Genomic DNA, 17,829 nt, shown 5'->3' with positions numbered 1-17,829 from the left:
TAAAATGTAGAATACATAAACATGGAAGATGAAAAGCTGCTCAACTTCTTGCACAGGTGAAATAATTGCTACTCCTGGGTTCTTTACAGACATGCAAGAGAAGTGCTTATAATAATTTTACAGAATAAATTAAATAAAGAATAGTGTGTATGTAATAATTTTATGAGTCAGCACATCAAATTAGTGAGGACAAGGTGGATTATTTAATAGATTACTGAGAAAATTGGATAACAACTTTATCTTGTACTTTGTGTCAATGTAAATTCTAAAAGTAATGATGCAGATAGATATATTTTAATTTTTTAAATTTTTTGTTAGTTCTTTTTAGTTATACATAACAAATTGGATTCATTTTAACATAATTATAAAGGCATGGAATATAATTCTTTCTAATTCAGACCCCAGAATTTTCCCTTCCCCTCTCCTCCTCCCTCCCTCTGTTCCCTTCCCTCTACTCTATTGATCTTTCTGCTATTATAGCTTTTCTTTTTTTAAATTAGTGTTTTGTGGATGTACAGGATGGTTAAGATTTACTGTGGTGTTTTCATAAATGTATAGAGGAAAATTAGATCAGATTCATTCTACTCTCTTTCCCTAACCCATCTCTCCTCCCTTCCCTTCATTCCCCTTTTCCGCTCCATTGATCTTTCTTCTATTCTTTTTTTAAGATCTCCCCAACACTTATTTTGGATTAGCTTATGCATATCAGAGAAAATATTCGACCTTTAGTCTTTTGGGAATGGTTTCTTTCACTTAGCATGATAGTCTCCAGTTCCATTCATTTGCCAGCAAATGACATAAAGTCATTCTTCTTCATCACTTTATTGTGTATATAAATCACATTTTTAAAATCATTTGTCTGTTGAAGGGCACCTATGTTGGCTCCATAGCTTGGTTATTGTGGTTGACATATATATATATTTTTTCTTTTTTTTTTTTTCTTAAATGTCTATAAAGTCTCTGGAAGAAAATAAATGTTGGGCTGAAGATGTAGTTTAGTGGTAGAATGCTGGCCTATCATGTGTGAGGCCCTGAGTTCCATCCCTAGCACTGAAGAAAAAAAAAATGACTATTTAATTTTTATTTATACAATTTTTTTCACTTTCATGAAATGAAAATGTTGGATAGCAATGTTTTCCTTAACAGGAATCTAAGAAAGCAAGCATAAAGCAGAATTGATAGGTTCAACTCAGTAAAAAAGAAACAAACCAAAAGAAACTGTCTAAAGCCATACTAAAACACATTTGCTGGTAGAAGGGAAAATGATTACTAACATTCTGAAAGATATTTTAACTATATCACAAATCCATGGGATTTATTTACCTTTTGGCACACTTCAAGTACATTATTCTAGGGAAAGATTTATGAGATGCATAAAAGTACAGTGTAAGAGTACACATCACAGAACTGTTAATTGCAAACATTTGGTAATAATAGGAGACTGGATAGGTAAGTGAAGGACTTCAATGCTATAGAGCAATTATAATGGTACAGAAAAATACTGCTATGAAAAATAGTTTTCACACATGTACATAGTGTGCATTAAAATTATGATCCCAAATTTGCAAAATTATATACAGAAGATAATTCCATTTTTGTTGTTAAAATATCTATTTTCAGAACATATCAAATTGGAAAACTGAAACCAAAATCTAAATAGTATTTATTTTTGTATTTGTATGATTATATGTGATTTATTTTCTACTTTTTATTTGCTACATTTTCAGAACATTTTACAACAAATATGTATTGTTCCTGAAATTAAATCATATGAAACACTTTGAATAATTATATTATTTTTCTTATAATTAGCTACATAAAATATTCTCTGGCCCCATCCTGATCGTCAGCTTTGAATTGTTTCATTATGTAGAGGAAAAAAGTTGATAATTTATTTCTGGGATCCTTAGGAATTTTCTCTGTGCAATTCAAGACACATTTGATTGGATGTTTATAAACTTCACTCCATGTCCCTCCATCCTCTCTGTCCTAGTTTCTCTGTAAAGATACAAAAATGTGACTCCCAGAATTATTTTATATTCGAACAGAAAGAAATTGTTTCAGTGGAGGTATCTAAATAGTGTTCTGGCTTGCTTAATAACCCCCTTTCCTTAATTGAAAAAGGAAAAAAGAAAGAAAGAAAGAAAGAAAAAGGAACAGTACTGGTTTGGAAAATACTTTTAGAGATTGCTGTCTCCAACTGTGCTTGTTCTCCCCGTCTGTTATGGTCCATTAGATAAACATGGTGTTCAACAGTGAGGCGGTTGTTGATATATTTGGCAACACTGATAATGTGATCTATGTTTAGGAGGAAGTAGCTGCGTCATTCCATGGGGCATAGGTTTTCTGAAAGTGATTGTTTCTCTCGCAAGAAAAAGTTAGTGAGGTCATTGAACCTTAAGTTCTCACAGAGTCTGAACATTTTAAATTTGTCATCTCCATTTTTTGTTGCTTTTATTGGAGTTTTAGATAAACTATTGGGCTTATTTTCAGAGGCAACCAATACTAACTGAAAGGAATTACTTCTGTCTCTTGAGGGTATTGTTAGTATAATAAGGAAAATGGAGGGGCTTGCTTTCTTAGCATATTTCTTTAATATTCATCAACCACAGTTTTTAGTGTTTTCATTTATGACCTGAAAGTTTGAAAATAAACATATAAAACAACCTTGAGTATCAAATTCTGGTTCTTTCGCTTCCCCCTTTTTGTCTTTTTTTTAATCCATCTCCATATATACATATACACATATATGGACTACAAACTAACGTATGTATATGTATGTCTGCATGTATACATATGTATTATATATTATATATGCATTATATACATGTATATGTGTGCATATATGTATGTATTATATATACTATGCTATTATATTATATATACCTATATGCATAGTCCCTGTAGAAGATGTTTGAACACATTTCATTAAATAAAATTCTGAAGCACTTTAGATATAAAAGGGCATGAAATCTGAAATGATGGAATGTCTTGTAGTGTCCAGCTGAATTCTAATGATTCTCAAAGATAGAATTTCTACCATTTCTCTTGGGAGATGATTCCATTATCTAATAGTTTTCACTGGGAGGAAGTTTTTCCCAATAGGCCGAATGTTCCTTTTCTCAACTGATTCCATTAGACCTAATTGCTGCTTCCCCCACTAGCCCCAGAGCAGAGCAGATCTCTCCTTTTGGTATTTACACTGTTTCAATAGTAAAAGCAACAGTCAGCTCTTCAGCCATCACCGAGTTAGGGCAACGTCTCCTCCCTGGATCTTTTTCTTTAAATGGCGGATACACATGTGTACAGGAATGAATGTCACATATGCAGTGGTCACCCAATTTTCTTCATTTAGTGTTTATGTAATACCAAATCATATCACTATTTCAGATGTACTGTCTCTTAAATTATATAAGGCATTTGTGTTGTGGTTTCTTTGATAAATATTTCAGGATCACAAGTGGTTGCTAACCACTATCCTAGCTTTCACTCACATTTGGTAAACTTGGGTTATAGGTGAGGAGCCACAGCTTAACGGTCCTTAGACTCTGTGCAAGTTTGCTTATGTCTATTGTTTTATTGAGCTTTTTTTGCCACCATGACTAAAAGACCTGACCAGAACAAATGTAGAGGAGGAAAAGTTTATTTGGGAGCTCATGGTTTCAGAGATCTTAGTCCATAGGTAGTGGTCTCCATTCCTCTGGACTTGAGGTGAGGCAGAACATTATGGTAGAGGAGTGTGGCAGAGGGAAGCAGGTCACATGAAGATCAAGGAGCAGAGATAGAGTCCACTTGCCAGATATAAAACATATGCCCAAAGCCATGTCCCCAATGCCTACCTCCTCCAACCAAAACCTACTCACCTTCAGTTACCAGTTGATCAATCCCGACCAGGGTATCAATTCACTGATTGGGTTAAGACTTTCATGACCGTATCATTTGTCCTTGAAACTTCTTGCATTGTCTCGCCTGAGTTTTGGAGGATACCTAATATCCAAACCATCACATCTATAGTTTGGGATGATGAACATTCCGAGAAGGTAGAATCCACAATGAATGCTCATTCAGTTTCATCAAGAAGGGGGATTTTGTTCATGAGGAAGATAGAGTATTGAAATCATTGGTAATTGGAATCCAGAGCCTGCCATATCATGGCAGGTATCAAAGGTATTGTTTTTAGAGTGTTGGGTTTGGGATGCTAATGCTGAGAAAGTAATACTATGCTCTCTTCCTTCATCTTCTTCCCTCTCTTCCTTTGACCTTTTCTATTTCTCTCATCCCTTCTTCACCTGCCACCGCTCTGTACCCTCCCCAGTGTCCTTTGCTACCTCAAAATGCGGTTCCTCCTTCCCCTTCTCTCTACTTGCACCCCCTCTCTGAGTGTTTCCACTTTTCTCCTCAAGAAATTCATGCTTGACCCTTAGACACCATGTTGCTCTTCAGTCCTTGGGTTTCCTTCAAGGGGGATCATTTCCTGAGTCTTCTAGAAGTGAGCTCAAGGCCTGAAAGAACAATCTTCCCCATGCCCACTCCCCCATCAGTTCTCATCATAGAATAATCTGACTAGTACTAGACAAATCTACACCAAGTGAAAAAGTTTTCCTAGGGGTGTGTTATACACTGAGTGTGTCCTCCCAAATTTGTATATTGAAGGTCTGATCTCCAACATGATAGTATGTGGTTCTGATTTCTTTGGGAGCTAATTAGGCTTAGAGAAGGTCATGAGGGTAGGGCCCTTAGGATGAGATTAGTGTTCTCATATAAATAGGAAAAGATACCAGATCTTTCTCTCTCCATCCTCATGCACCAAGGAAAGGCCATATGAGCACATAGGAAGGAGACAGCTGTGTACCAGCCAGGATGAAGAACCAAGTCTGCCAGCAGCTTGATCTTAGACTTTCCAACCTTTGAAACTGAGAAAATAAGTGTCTGTTGTTTAAATCAACCAATCTGTGTTGTTTTGATAAAATAATCCAAACTAAGACAAAATATCTTAAGTTAAAAATGAAGTTTTGTATGTTTATGTTAATATTAATCTTAATAAAGTTCTACTTCTTCCATATGAAAAAGGGTTGGAATTCAATACAATGACCTTAGATGAATTTGATTTATGACAAACCTCTTTAAAATATATTCAGTAATATTTCTTTAATTAGATGTAATTAAAATATATAGTGATGTTTTGGGTAACATTTATATTGAGTGAAAATTCTTTGGTTTTTTTTTTTTTTTTTTTTTTTGGTGCTTTTAATCATGAAATATTTAACCTTTGTCTAGCCACCCAAGGCTGCTCTAACAACTGGAATTGTTTCATAACTTATTAGCTATTGATTTCTGGAAATTTCAACTGAGGCCATAAACAGAAATGACTAAAACATGTAATTTTCCTTTCTATTCTTTATTTGCCCATCTAGGTATTAGGAATCTATTGTTACATTTAAAGGGAGGGGAGGAACTATTATTAAAAACTAGCTTCATCCACAACTGCTCAATACCTATTTTGACTACTAGTCATTATCAAATCAGCTAAGAAAAATTAGTTTTATTTCTACTTTATTGATTCAAAGAATGATTTTTGTATTTTCAATTGTGATTGAGGACCAATAGAGCAGAATGGTTAAGAGACAGACCTTTATTCTCAGACACCCTGTTTGTATTTGTGATGGTATCTGCATTTGTGTCAGTCTATGTCCCTTCTCAGCTGAATTTCCAAATTAATAAGGCTGTTTCCAGGAGCTAATATTAGTATACACTTTGTATACTACCTGCCACATAATAATGATCATGGCAGAGCCAGTTGGGAGTTCAGATGTTGGGTACATCCCAAATAACTGTACTTCACAGAAGAGAGGCTAAGCATCAGAGATGGAACTTAGTTTAACACTCGAGGAATCTACTAACAAGAAAAACAGGAGAGAAAAATCTAAAAACAGAACAGTATACACACAGTTCATTAAATCACACTTACCTTTTTAATTTCAAGCCCAATTCATTTAAGTTTCCATGACACGAATGTCAGCTGACATACATGCAAGGTGACTCACCTCATTCCCATTAAAAGAGATTGAAGTGAAAAACGGACATGCAGACAGATGGAATGTGACTCGTGGGTCAGAGTCTTCCATTCCAGGGGGGTAACCCAGCAGAAATCAGAATGCTCTTCAAAAACAGCACCCCAATGGCACATTTCTCCAGGCATGCTAGAAATCACAGCGCCAAATGATAGAGTGTCCTGGAAGTGCCCAAAACATTTGTGATTACAAAGAAAACTTCTCTCAAAGTAGTTATGCAACTCAGAAGAACATACTACACCCGCTGTGTGCATCAGGGACTCTCTCTGAACACATTATGTCTGTATTTGTCTCTTTTGTAAATGGCAACATTGACGACCAAGATTATATCTTAAGTAAATATTCTACTTTTTTTTTTTCTAATTTTAAAGAGACATGCCATAGAGAATGCCAGTTATTATTTCCCTATTCATTTTTAAGGTTGAAGAAGGTGGAGCTGGGGATATAGCTCAGTTGGTAGAGTGCCTGCCTTGCAAGCACAAGGCCCTGGGTTCAATCCCTAGCATTGCAAAATAAAAAAGGTTGAAGAAGGCATTTCTCTTTAAGTGGTCAATTATATCATATTCTGAATTTACCACAAGTCTCCTGTGAACATTTAAACACTCTTTGCACTTTAAAAAAAAACTCTTAGTTTAAATAGAAAAATAAGATTAGAAAATGTACAAAACAATTATTCACCTCATAAAACCTCATTAGGGGGGTAGTTTTTATTCATCCAGTACTGTTGACATTTCTCCATTTCAGTAATCGTTAATATTTTTAAAAGCTGCCAGCAGATACTTAAAATATTCCTTTTAGATACTATTCCCATCAAAGACAGATTTCAATTACCTCTTTCACTCTTAGTTTCATTTCTCTATTGTTTTGAAAGTATTACTAATTCCTCCAAGTTCATTTGTATTCTCTAAGATTCTTGTATCCAGGCAACTCCATCTAAAAAATAACTCATTTTCTTGGTAGCTGATATATTCAGAACATAAGCTTGTATGTAGTTATAATAATTTTCATTAAAGTAACTCCCCAGAAAGGATCTGAACTTTGAGAACAAACAGCTAGGTCCTTTGAGAACTTCTCTGGTCTATGTCACTACAGTTACCTAAACAATTTAGATGCCTTTTTCTTGATTAAACTTTTAAAAATATTGATTCTTTTCTGTTTTTAGAAACATTATACATAATCAGATAATTTATAAGACAGAAAATGGAAAAAAGAAAATAAAAACATTCTCAAGTAACCTTGGAATAACTAGGAAAATAAACTGCCAAATTAATGTATGAACTTGTGGAATATTTCAGAATTAGGCACATATCAAGAATTAGTGGTGACACTTGCTGATCTTGATGCAATTGAAAAACTCAGGTGACTTCTTATTTTACTTTTACTTTTCCTGATGAAGAATATCCTTTGGATTGACACACTTGGAGGTATCAATATATAACTACATATTTGTTCATTTCATGTAAAATATGTAATCCTTCTATGAAAACAACTAAAGCTGGTAGTTTGAAGAACTGTACTTCGGTGGAAGGGAGGAATGGGTAAGTAGATACTTGGTTCGTCAGGAGTGAATAGTAGGTAAATAGGATACTGATGGCATAGATCATAGCCTGGCCAGCAACTGCTACTTTTAAGATGTGACATTCAGGGTCTGATGACTTATTCTTTTTCTGCTCAAATCTTGTCAGTCAAAGGAGATAATAATACACATGGTCCCTGGCTTCCAATGATTCGACTTGCAATTGTTTGATTTTATGATGGTAGAAAAGCTGTACACATTCAGAACAAACTATACTTTCAGTTCCAATATTTGTTCTTTATGCCAACCTTGTAATATGCAGTGTTCTTCCTGTTTTGTGATGCCTGGTGGCAGCAGCTACTGAAATCACCCAGGTGGTCACATGATCATGAAAAAACCCAAACTATACATTATGCTATGATGCTCAACCACAGAGCACATTAGGGTGGGGTGGTAAGTGCATTTTTGAGGTACAATGTTTGCAACTTATGATGGATTTCTTGGGATGTAACCATATTGCTAAGTCTATAACGATATCTCAATCTTGTTATTAGGATTGCATATATTAATATTCATAAAATGCACAAAATGCTTTGAACAGTGCCGTGTATTTATGTTATATGCAAATATTTTTCTTTTATAGACTTTTTTTAGAGCAGTTTGAGGTTAAGTGGAAAATTGAATGGAAGTATAGAGCTCTCATATACCCCATGTCCTCCCTCATATCCAGTCCATCCCTACTGTCATCCTCCTCCACCAGATGGTACATTTGTTCCCATCCAGGAGCCTACACGGACACATCACTATCCCCCAAGATCCAAAGTTTACATTAGTGTTCACATTAGGGTTCACTCTTGATATTACATATAATATAGGTTTGGACAAAGGCATGACAGCATGTGCTTTAATGACACAAATGGTATGGGTGTAGGCACTACCTTGGATATTTTTGTTACAAATAAAAGGAAAGTTGGAAGATCGTTAATGAAATGCCTTTCCACATGGAAAATGTAGACCATGGACAATGACTACAAACTGGCAAGTCTCCCTCTGGTCTTGGCACCACCCACTGGAAGTAATGATGAGCAGTCACTTAGTGGTTAAACATGCAATGACCTCAGAGGGAAGAAAATGTGGTTTCTGTAAGAGGAAATAATTTGACATCATGGTTCCTTGTAAGGACATGCAAAGGGGTAAGAAGTAGAGAAAAAATTTAAACTATACAAAGAAAGTCATTATCTGAATGAAGATAAAGTTTTGGCATTATGTTATTTTATAGGAGGGAGTTAATGATATTTTGCTGAACTGCTTGTACTTAATTCTAGGAAAAATAAAAGGCATTATTTTGAAAAGAAGAGGAAAGGTGGCATAGAATGCATCACCTGGAAAGAGAACAGGCTGAAACATAAACTAGTGTAAGATTAAGTGAATTCATAAATCACTGATCTATTTTTGTACATGAAAGATAAGGATTTGGTTACCCATACCCTAGTGAAGGTAGATACCTATTAAAAAATAACCAATGTCTTTATCTTTCATATAGATACCTCTCAACAGGTGACCATCCTAACCTGCAAAATATGCCTTGACTCATTCAGCTAGAACAAGTCATATAAAAATAGCCTTGGATGAAACAGTATTCTAAAAAAGGAAACCACTAACCTCAGAACCTGAATACCTTTGGGTATAAAAATTTTGACTGTGATCAAAGGGAAACATATTCTTATAAACAGAAATCTAAAATAAATCTTTAGTAACTATACAAAATCAAAAAAGGATTAAATGGAAATAATCCATAATACGAAATATTTCTAGCTACTCATTAGTCTGTCCTGTTCTCTGTGTGTCCACTCTCACTCAATTAACAAATTTTATTGTAATTACGTATAAAAATGTCAGTGTTCCCTTTAGTTCTTGCTAAGTTCATTAATTCAGTCAGCAAATAATAAGTACCTACTACATTCTTGGCAGTGACAAGTCTAAAAGTGAGCAATACAGACAAAGCCCATGTCCTAGGCTAGTTAAGAGAAAATACTGATTGAAAGACTAGAAGGGAATCATTTGCATGTTACAAACCTGATAAACATGATGTATTGTAACAGATTTGGAATATTCTGTTAGAAAGTTCTGAAACGTCCTACTTTTCTCCATTAAGCATGTGACAACACAGCGTAATTCAGGACTGTGTTCTGATGGAACCTAAGTTTCCTTTCTTATGTTGTCCAATAGGTGTGACATGTGCAGGGAGTGTATATATTGTATGCAAGTGTGAGAGAGATGCTGAGCGAGCAGGGACACTTTGCATTATTCTCAAAATGTTTCATGGTACATGAATAGGAGCAGGACAGAAATTAGAGCTTTTTAATATTATTTGCATCACTTTCTTAGTCTTAACACATGCAAGCATGTAAGGCTTAATATAAATTGAGCTTATTTTTAATGTAAGTAAGTTTGTTTCCTTATAATATATGTGTGGCATAAGGCTCATTTGCTTTCCATCCTTCCAGGAAATGCAAGCGTCTTTCTTATGAGCATTCAGCATCCTGGGTTTCCTGCTGTGCAGCAATATAGGGGAGCTGGGCACAATGTAAACTTCTTTGAGAATCACTTCCTGGCTGGTTGGAGTCTGAGAAGAAATACTATTGCTTTGCACAACACCAAGACTTGTATGAGTCTATTAAATCCTCTCTTTCCTCCTTCCTCCCACTGGGATTCCAAAGTGGTGTTCCCACTTAACTCTTCCATGCCCAGTGCACTCCCACTCTGCAGTGAAATAATATGCTTTCTGGATAATTTTTCTGATCAATATGTACTTTCTTATTAAAAATGCATATATAGCTCTTAAAGAGGGAAAGGCATAGAGGAAGGAAATTTCATTTCAGAAACTGCATTTTTTTCTTTTACATAATCACCACATTTAATATTTCCTTATAATTTCCATTTTCAAGAAAATGAAACTGAGTCTCAGAGAGGTCAGTTTTGTTACACACAGTGCATGGCTAGGACATGGCAGAGGCCAAGCTGGGATCAAGCGATTTCTGATTTAGAGCCAGTGATGTTGCAGCTACTTACAGTAAGTTCCACCAAGAAGAGAATTAAGGTCTTTGCTACCAACCAAGAAACACTGCATCATTGTAATGGATGCTTTTTGCAGGGAAGTTTTGGGGTCTGGATTGTGTGTGTCATTTGTCATACCGTCTTTTTCTTCTTTTTATTTTGTGTAAAATCGTTGGGGTTTATTAACCATTATATCCAAGAATGAAAGCCAGATTAGAGAAAAAAGATGATGTTTAAATTCACAAATGTGTAAATATTTGTTTTAGAACACAGTGAGATAGTTTTTGTTTTTGCTTTCACCTAGCCTTTCTTGCACATCTTAATTACATTTTTTTTTTTTTTTTTTTAATTGAGGCAACAAGTTCCTTCCTCCTTAGGAATTCCTTCCTTCCTTGTTGTGCCCCACAACAAGCCAGGGCCCAGAACATAAACAAAGACACATTTGGAAGCTCCTGCAGAGAGACCTATATCCAAGATCAGCAGATCCTGCAATTTGCTCTTTCCTGCCTCCACTTCTCCCCAGAAACTGGCTTAAGCAAACCTCCCTGAGGCAGAGTATGTATGGTTTTAGCGGGTGACTGAATGCTGTGGCTAGTGATGTTAGTACTAGACTGCTGGAAATGAGGAAATGGATAATAACATTTAGGAAGTTAATTGACAGGATTCCAAATATTAATAAATGGGTGCAATTGACACAGTTTGACACCAACACTTTGGAATTTATGACATGTAACAGGGAGGGAATGAATCTGCCAGAGCATCTTTTCAACTTTTTAATATAATTCAGATGCCTGAATTCATTATAGAACTCTACATTTCCTATATTTGCCCTGATTTGCTCTCAGATGTCCAAAAAGTCTGGGATCTCATTTAAAACTTTAGCAGGGAGTTAAGTATTGTAGCTTTTCTTTTAATGTCTGAAAGTTGTAATAGTACACACTATTTCCAGGCAGTGTGGTATCATTAAAGCTAACGTCATATAAACCTGACTTCCTGTTTTCACGCAGTAGAATTCTATATTAAGTGCCATTAAGAAAGAAACTCACATCAGATGAATGCTTTTTCCTTAAAAATGAAAAGCTGTCTTAACCAGGACATTCAGAACATTCCCAAAATGGACTTGTTTGCAGCTTGTTCATCTTTTCCACCTCCCAACTGCTTTTTAAAAGTTTCATGTCCATTTTTGGTGACAATTTATTATTTGAAGTCGTCTTCCAAGAGTAGAAAATTTCTTTGTAGCGAGAGAGTCTGAAACAAACTTCATGTGCAAAACAAATGTATCACAGACCAGTAGAGACAGTTCCTAAGCAGACTGTGCTCTGAAAGTGTGCCTGAAAGAATGTTGTTTGAAGCCTGGAACATATTTTTCATAGAAACATTATGAATGGCTATTAAGTTTTCAGGTCAGTGCTGTGAGACCACGTGACCTCTGGGGAAGCTGGACCGGAGACTGCATTACTGAGATAATTTAGTGATAATTTAGGGTGCTACTGCAGCATCATGTATCATGGCACTGAATATAGGGCTACTATGAGGAGCATGATAGTGTAACTGGACTCATGCCTCCTGAACTTCTCTTTACTCCACACACAGACTCTAATGCAGCCCTACAAGTCAGGTTACCGTGTTTTCAATGAACACTGTAGTTTGTGTAAGTATCAAGTCAGGCCTTCTGGAGTACCTCTCCTCTGTTTTCCATGCTTGTGTGTTTAAGTAAGAGTCTTGCAGTACCACCATTTTCTGTGGGGTCTTTGTGGTGATTCCTCAGCCACGTGATCTTATGGCAATAGCTGTCTCGATGGGAAAACACCCATAGCGAGTGACCCATATATTCCTTCTCTACCTTTACTTGAATTGCATGGTCCTCCTTTGGGGCTCCCTTGCTTTTACTCCCCTCTCTCTTCCCACTCAGTGTTAGGGGCTAGAATTGGGCAGCACATTGGGCCATGAAGCTTGGTTTAAACAGTCTTCAAGGTGGTTTTATTGCACGTTACACGAAGGACTGACTGGACTGGAACGTGTGCACATAAAGGGTATCCTATTGCTTCACCAGCAATCAGCTAATTTGTTGTTGGCCTATCCCTCCTTCTACATTTCCCACTGTCATAAATCCTTCGGCTGCCGTAAGTGAACATGCTGTGGGATTGACCTTTCTTCCCTTAGACGTTCTTCTAGAGACATAAGCTGAGCTCAGAGACTGTGCTTTGGCCCTGCACCATAACATATAGGTTCCTACAGGGAAATACCTTCCTCTTTTATACTGACATCTTTACCCTTTATAGCAAGATGGTAATGAAGATTAGAGGCTGAAAGACAGTGAACAAAAATAATAGATCAGTTGTTGAATAACTAAAAACCATCACAAATATTTAATTAAATTCATAGTTATGTTAAAGCAGTAAATCTTTGTTTTTTTCTGGTAAATATTTTTTATTTGTTCTAATTAGTTATACTTGACAGTAGAATGCATTTTGACAGATCGTACATAGACGGAGTATAATTTCTCATTCTGGGTTGTACATGATGTAGAGTGACACCAGTCCTGTAATCATATATGCCCCTGGGTTAATAATGTCTGATTCTTCCTACTATTCTTCCTACCCCCATACCCTCTCCCCTCCCTTTACTTCCCTCTGTCAAATCCAAAGTACCTCTGTCTTTCCCTAGCACACCCCAATGCCCTCCATTGTAAAATAGCATCCACATATCAGAGAAAACATTTGGCCTTTGGTTCTTTGGTATTGGCTTATTTTACTTACCATGATATTTTCCAGTTCCATCCATTTACTAAAGCAGTAAATCTTTTTTTAAATTTAAAAAAATTTTTTTTGGGTACCAGGGATTGAACTCAGGGGGCATTCGACCACTGAGCCCCATGTCCAGTCCTATTTTGTATTTTATTTAGAGACAGGGTCTCACTGAGTTGCTTAGCACCTCACTAAATTGATGAGGCTGACTTTGAACTTGTGGTCCTCCTGTCTCAGCCTCCAGTGCCACTGAAATTACAGATATGCACCACTGTGCCAGCTAGAGCAGTAAATCTTAATTCCCAAGGATTAAATTACCCAGGTGAGAAAAAGTCGGATGCTGAGTTCTTCCCTGGGATACCGTGAGTGGAACATGATCCTATAAAATGAGAATGTGGAGAAAATGGGGGAAAGACACCTTGCTAAGTTTCTCATCTGCTTTAACAAGTTCTCTGGAGGTCTCTTTTGGAAATCCAAGACTTCTTCCCCTTGACTATGTCTCAGTCTTACAGACCTCAGTATCCAGCATGTCATCAAAGAACACGTGTGGCCACTTTATCAGTCATGGAGACAATTGGATAATATATACCTCTTGAACTGCATCAGTGAAATCATTTTGGTTGATCACAGTTTAAAAACAGTAGAAAAAACATAATACAATGAGTCACATTTAGTAAGGATTAGATCTCTCTGTGGATTTTTTTTTTTTTTTTTTTTTTTTTTTTTTGACAGTGACATTCAGACATCTGTTCTGGGTCATGATGTGTGATGGTTAATTTTATGTGTCAATTTGACTGAAGCACAGGAGGCCCAGATATTAAGTTAAACATTATTTTTGAGTGTGTCTATGAGGGTGTTAGAAGAAACTAATATTACTTAGGAAAGACCTTTAAAGATAGTTTTGATAAGGACTCAGAAAGAAATGAGAAGAGCTGAAGAGGAAGCTCCATCTTCTTGGAGAACACATTAACAATCATGTATGAATGCTAGCACAAAGATAGATGTTTGGGATTAGCTTGAGGAGGACTCAAGCAGAATGAGGGGTATGTTGCTGGAAAACGGAGAAAATAAGTCTCAATCCTTGTTAAATGGCAAAGAAGTCGGCTGAATTGTATTCATGTCCACTGTGACAGGTAAAACTTGTGAGCCATGAAGTTGGATCTTTAGCTGAGGAAAATTCTAAGCAAAGTATGGAAGGAGCATCTTGGTTTCTCCTGACTACTCATAGTAAATGGGAAAAGAAAGAAGTGAGTTGAAGGGATTTCTAAGCAAAAGGAAAACCAGAACTTAAAGAGTTGGAAAACTCTCCACCTATTCATACTGCAAAAAATGAACAATCCTGTTTGGAAAAGGCCTGAGAGTGAGGCTAAGCAAACAGTTGAGAAAGAGATTAGGATAGGTGTGAACCACAGACTTAATCAGTCACCCTTGCAGAAAAATTACCTGCTTTAACTGAAGGGGAAGGAGATGGAATGGAATGAAGGTCGGGTGTCAGACTTTTCAGTCTCTAGCAGAAGCTGTGGGGTGGGCCCCTTTGATAAAGATGTGGCGCTTGGCTGCGGGCCCCCTTGGAAGGCTGCTGTGGTGAAAGGTGATAGTGGCATTGTGGGTTACCACAACATGGTGGAGAGGATCATCCAACAAGACAGTCTGAGCTTTAGGATTTTATGGTATTTGCCTTGTTAGGATATGGACTTTAGAGGGACTGATCACTCCTTCCTATTTCTCCCTTTGGGAATGGGACTCCGTCGTACTCCTTTCTTACCATTGTATTTTAAAGGCACAAAACTTGTTTAATTTCACACTTGGAGAAGAATTTTACCTGAGGATGAATCATACCTTGAGTTTCATGCATATCTGATTTAAATTATATTTAGATGAGACTTTAGGGTTTAGTGCTGGAAGAAAGATTTCTGGAGATGTTGAGATAGAAATTAATATATTTTGTAGAGAAGAAGGATATGAATTTTTGGGGAAAGGATGAAGAATATTAAGGACTATATTTTTGTGTCCCCCTAAAAATGTTTATGTGGAAATCTCTAAACTCCAATGAGATTGTATCAGAAGGTGGAGACTTTGGAGGGTAACCAGGTTTAGATGAGATTTTGAGGTGAATTTCCCCATGGTGGCATTAGTGTATTGTAAGAAAACTAGGTTCCTATAGGGAAAAACCTTCCTTTCTTATATTGACATCTCTGTACTATGTGAGGATACAGCAAGAAGAAATTTGTCTTCCTGAGGAATTGAATTTGTTGGCACCTAGGCTTTGAACTTCCCTGTCTCTAGAAATGGGATGTTCTTTAAACCATACAGTCTATGGTATTTTTGTTATAGCAACTTGAACCAACTAAGACAGTTGTAAAATATATCTCTTACTGAGGATCTTGATTTAAAAGTTTGAACCCATATTAATGGTTCATATAAGTTGTAAAATATTAGTTATATTTTTTAAACGTGAGTTAGAGAAATAGGTTCTATCCCTGTAACAATGGCTAGCCTCTTCAGGAGGACAGTAGCTGGTAAACTTAGACCAAGTAATTAAATGTCTAAACTGAACATAGGCCTGTATTAGATAGAACATTCATCCTGTTATGTCATGCTCTCTGTAAAAACAAAATTCTTTATTCAAACAGCAAGCAGAACTATTAATCAATGAAATCATTATAATACTCAAGTAGAAAATATTTAAATAAACATACCAGTATGATTAGATATCTCCTCATTGAACTTCAATCATTCTTAGGCAGAGTCCTAAATAATTTCCCCAAAAGTCTTGAGTACAGGCTTTCAATGTGAACCATTTCATTTCTTCTGTCTGCCATTTTTACATTTAGCTTTCTTCTTTCTATTGCCTTTTTCCCCCTCAAAAGTCTGTCTTTCTCTTCTACATGGCCTTTGCTACAATCAGAAGTAAGAAAGAAATTTGAATCCCTCAGGAAGGTCTTTTTCTAATCACAAGTAATTTTCTTCCCTATAACTACTTCTTTTCTCTCAGCTCCTTTTGAAGCCTGAAGCAAGTATAAAAGCTAATTTGAAATTAACATACAATTGGGCTTCTTATTAGCCTCTATAGGCATTTTTGCAGATGTATAGCTTGACCTGGGTCACAGACCCTTGACAGAAAATTGCTTCTTTTTAAAGGGCCCAAGCACTTATTTCTTTAGAACATATTAAAATATTGCTCAAAGCAAAATATGACGTTTAAGCATTGATATAAATTGATATCTTCATAACTAATGCACTTAGCAACCTTTCTTTTTGCCCTACCTGCCTTTTAAAGGAAATAGTTAACAACTCCAAATACATGCCTTTCAAAATTAATGGTGGAATCCTTTATGGTAAATATGTCCTGATCAAGCACGACATTCTATTTTGACTATCCATAAAGAAGATATGTCAAAATAAAATTGGTATATGGGAAATGTCAGAGAATTAGACCAAGCTTTTTCTCTAGAATATTCTTCTTGAATTATCTGCATACATATTTTTAACAGTGACATTTAAATTTAACCGACTCAGTCCCTAGTTCTTGTATCAGGAAATGTTACGTTGGGGTCCATTTATCATCTAAAATTTTATGCTAAATGTGTGAATATTTATCTTGGGAAGTGTCTACAGTTTTTTAAATGACTTTTTTTATTAATGATTATAATATGTAATAAAATGCATAGATTGTAAAAGTTGACTTCTAAGATTTTTGACAATTATATACATTACTGTAGCTACCACTTAAACACTTCCTGTCACTCAAAGTTCTCTTGGGTCCTTTTCCAATCAATTTCCCATCCACCACTCAGTACAATGACTTACTGATTTTTATCTCTATAAAGTATGCTTGCTTATTCTAGAAACATGTCTTCATGGAATCATACAGTATGTACTTGTGTGTCTAATGTATAATATTTTTGAAATTCATCATGCTACTGCATCTATCAATACTTAATTCCTCTTTGCTGTTGCACAATAATCTTCTTCTATATGTATATATCACAATTTGCCTATCCTTTTTTTATATTCATGGAACTTTGCCTCTTTGGTTGTTATAAATAATGTTTCTATTAACATTTCTGTTTATGCCTTTTTGTGGAAATATCTTTTAATTTTTGGGAAGAAATACCTGGGACTGTAACTGTTTGATCATCAGGTAGATATTCTAACTTCATTTGAAACAGATCTGTAGCTTTTAATAAGTTCTCAAAGGGATCCTTCTGCCTCAAAATTTAAAGAAATATTGCTTTTAGGCATCTCCACTCATGCTTTTATTTGTTTTAGTCCTTCCCCCTTTTCTTCAGGCTCAATTAGTGCATCTTTGAAATGAGTGTTCAACTTTGCCTTATGTCTATGACATTTGACACCCAATACAAATTGAATTTATTTTAAAATGACTTTAATAGGTTTTTGAATAATAGACTAATCATAATAGCTAAATTCTACTAGA

At 35.8% G+C, this 17,829-nt stretch overlaps 1 long non-coding RNA gene across 3 annotated transcripts in view; it reads right to left on the bottom strand.

Annotated features, from left to right (window-relative positions):
* The window catches only part of LOC306665015, a 63,822-nt gene extending 57,488 nt beyond the window's left edge, over positions 1-6,334 (bottom strand). The window contains exon 1 of one of the 3 annotated variants that reach the window (XR_013764891.1): positions 5,969-6,334. This is a non-coding gene — a long non-coding RNA (uncharacterized lncRNA). The remainder of the gene's footprint in view (positions 1-5,968) is intronic. The other 2 variants (XR_013764892.1, XR_013764893.1) reach the window with 2 other exon arrangements.
* Between the last annotated feature and the right edge of the window lie 11,495 nt (positions 6,335-17,829).

Source organism: Sciurus vulgaris (assembly GCF_902686455.1).
Source record: "Sciurus vulgaris genome assembly, chromosome: 7".
Classification (NCBI taxonomy): Eukaryota; Metazoa; Chordata; class Mammalia; order Rodentia; family Sciuridae; genus Sciurus; species Sciurus vulgaris.
The sequence above is the reverse complement of the archived record's forward strand: the minus strand, read 5'-3'. Positions and strand labels throughout refer to the sequence as shown.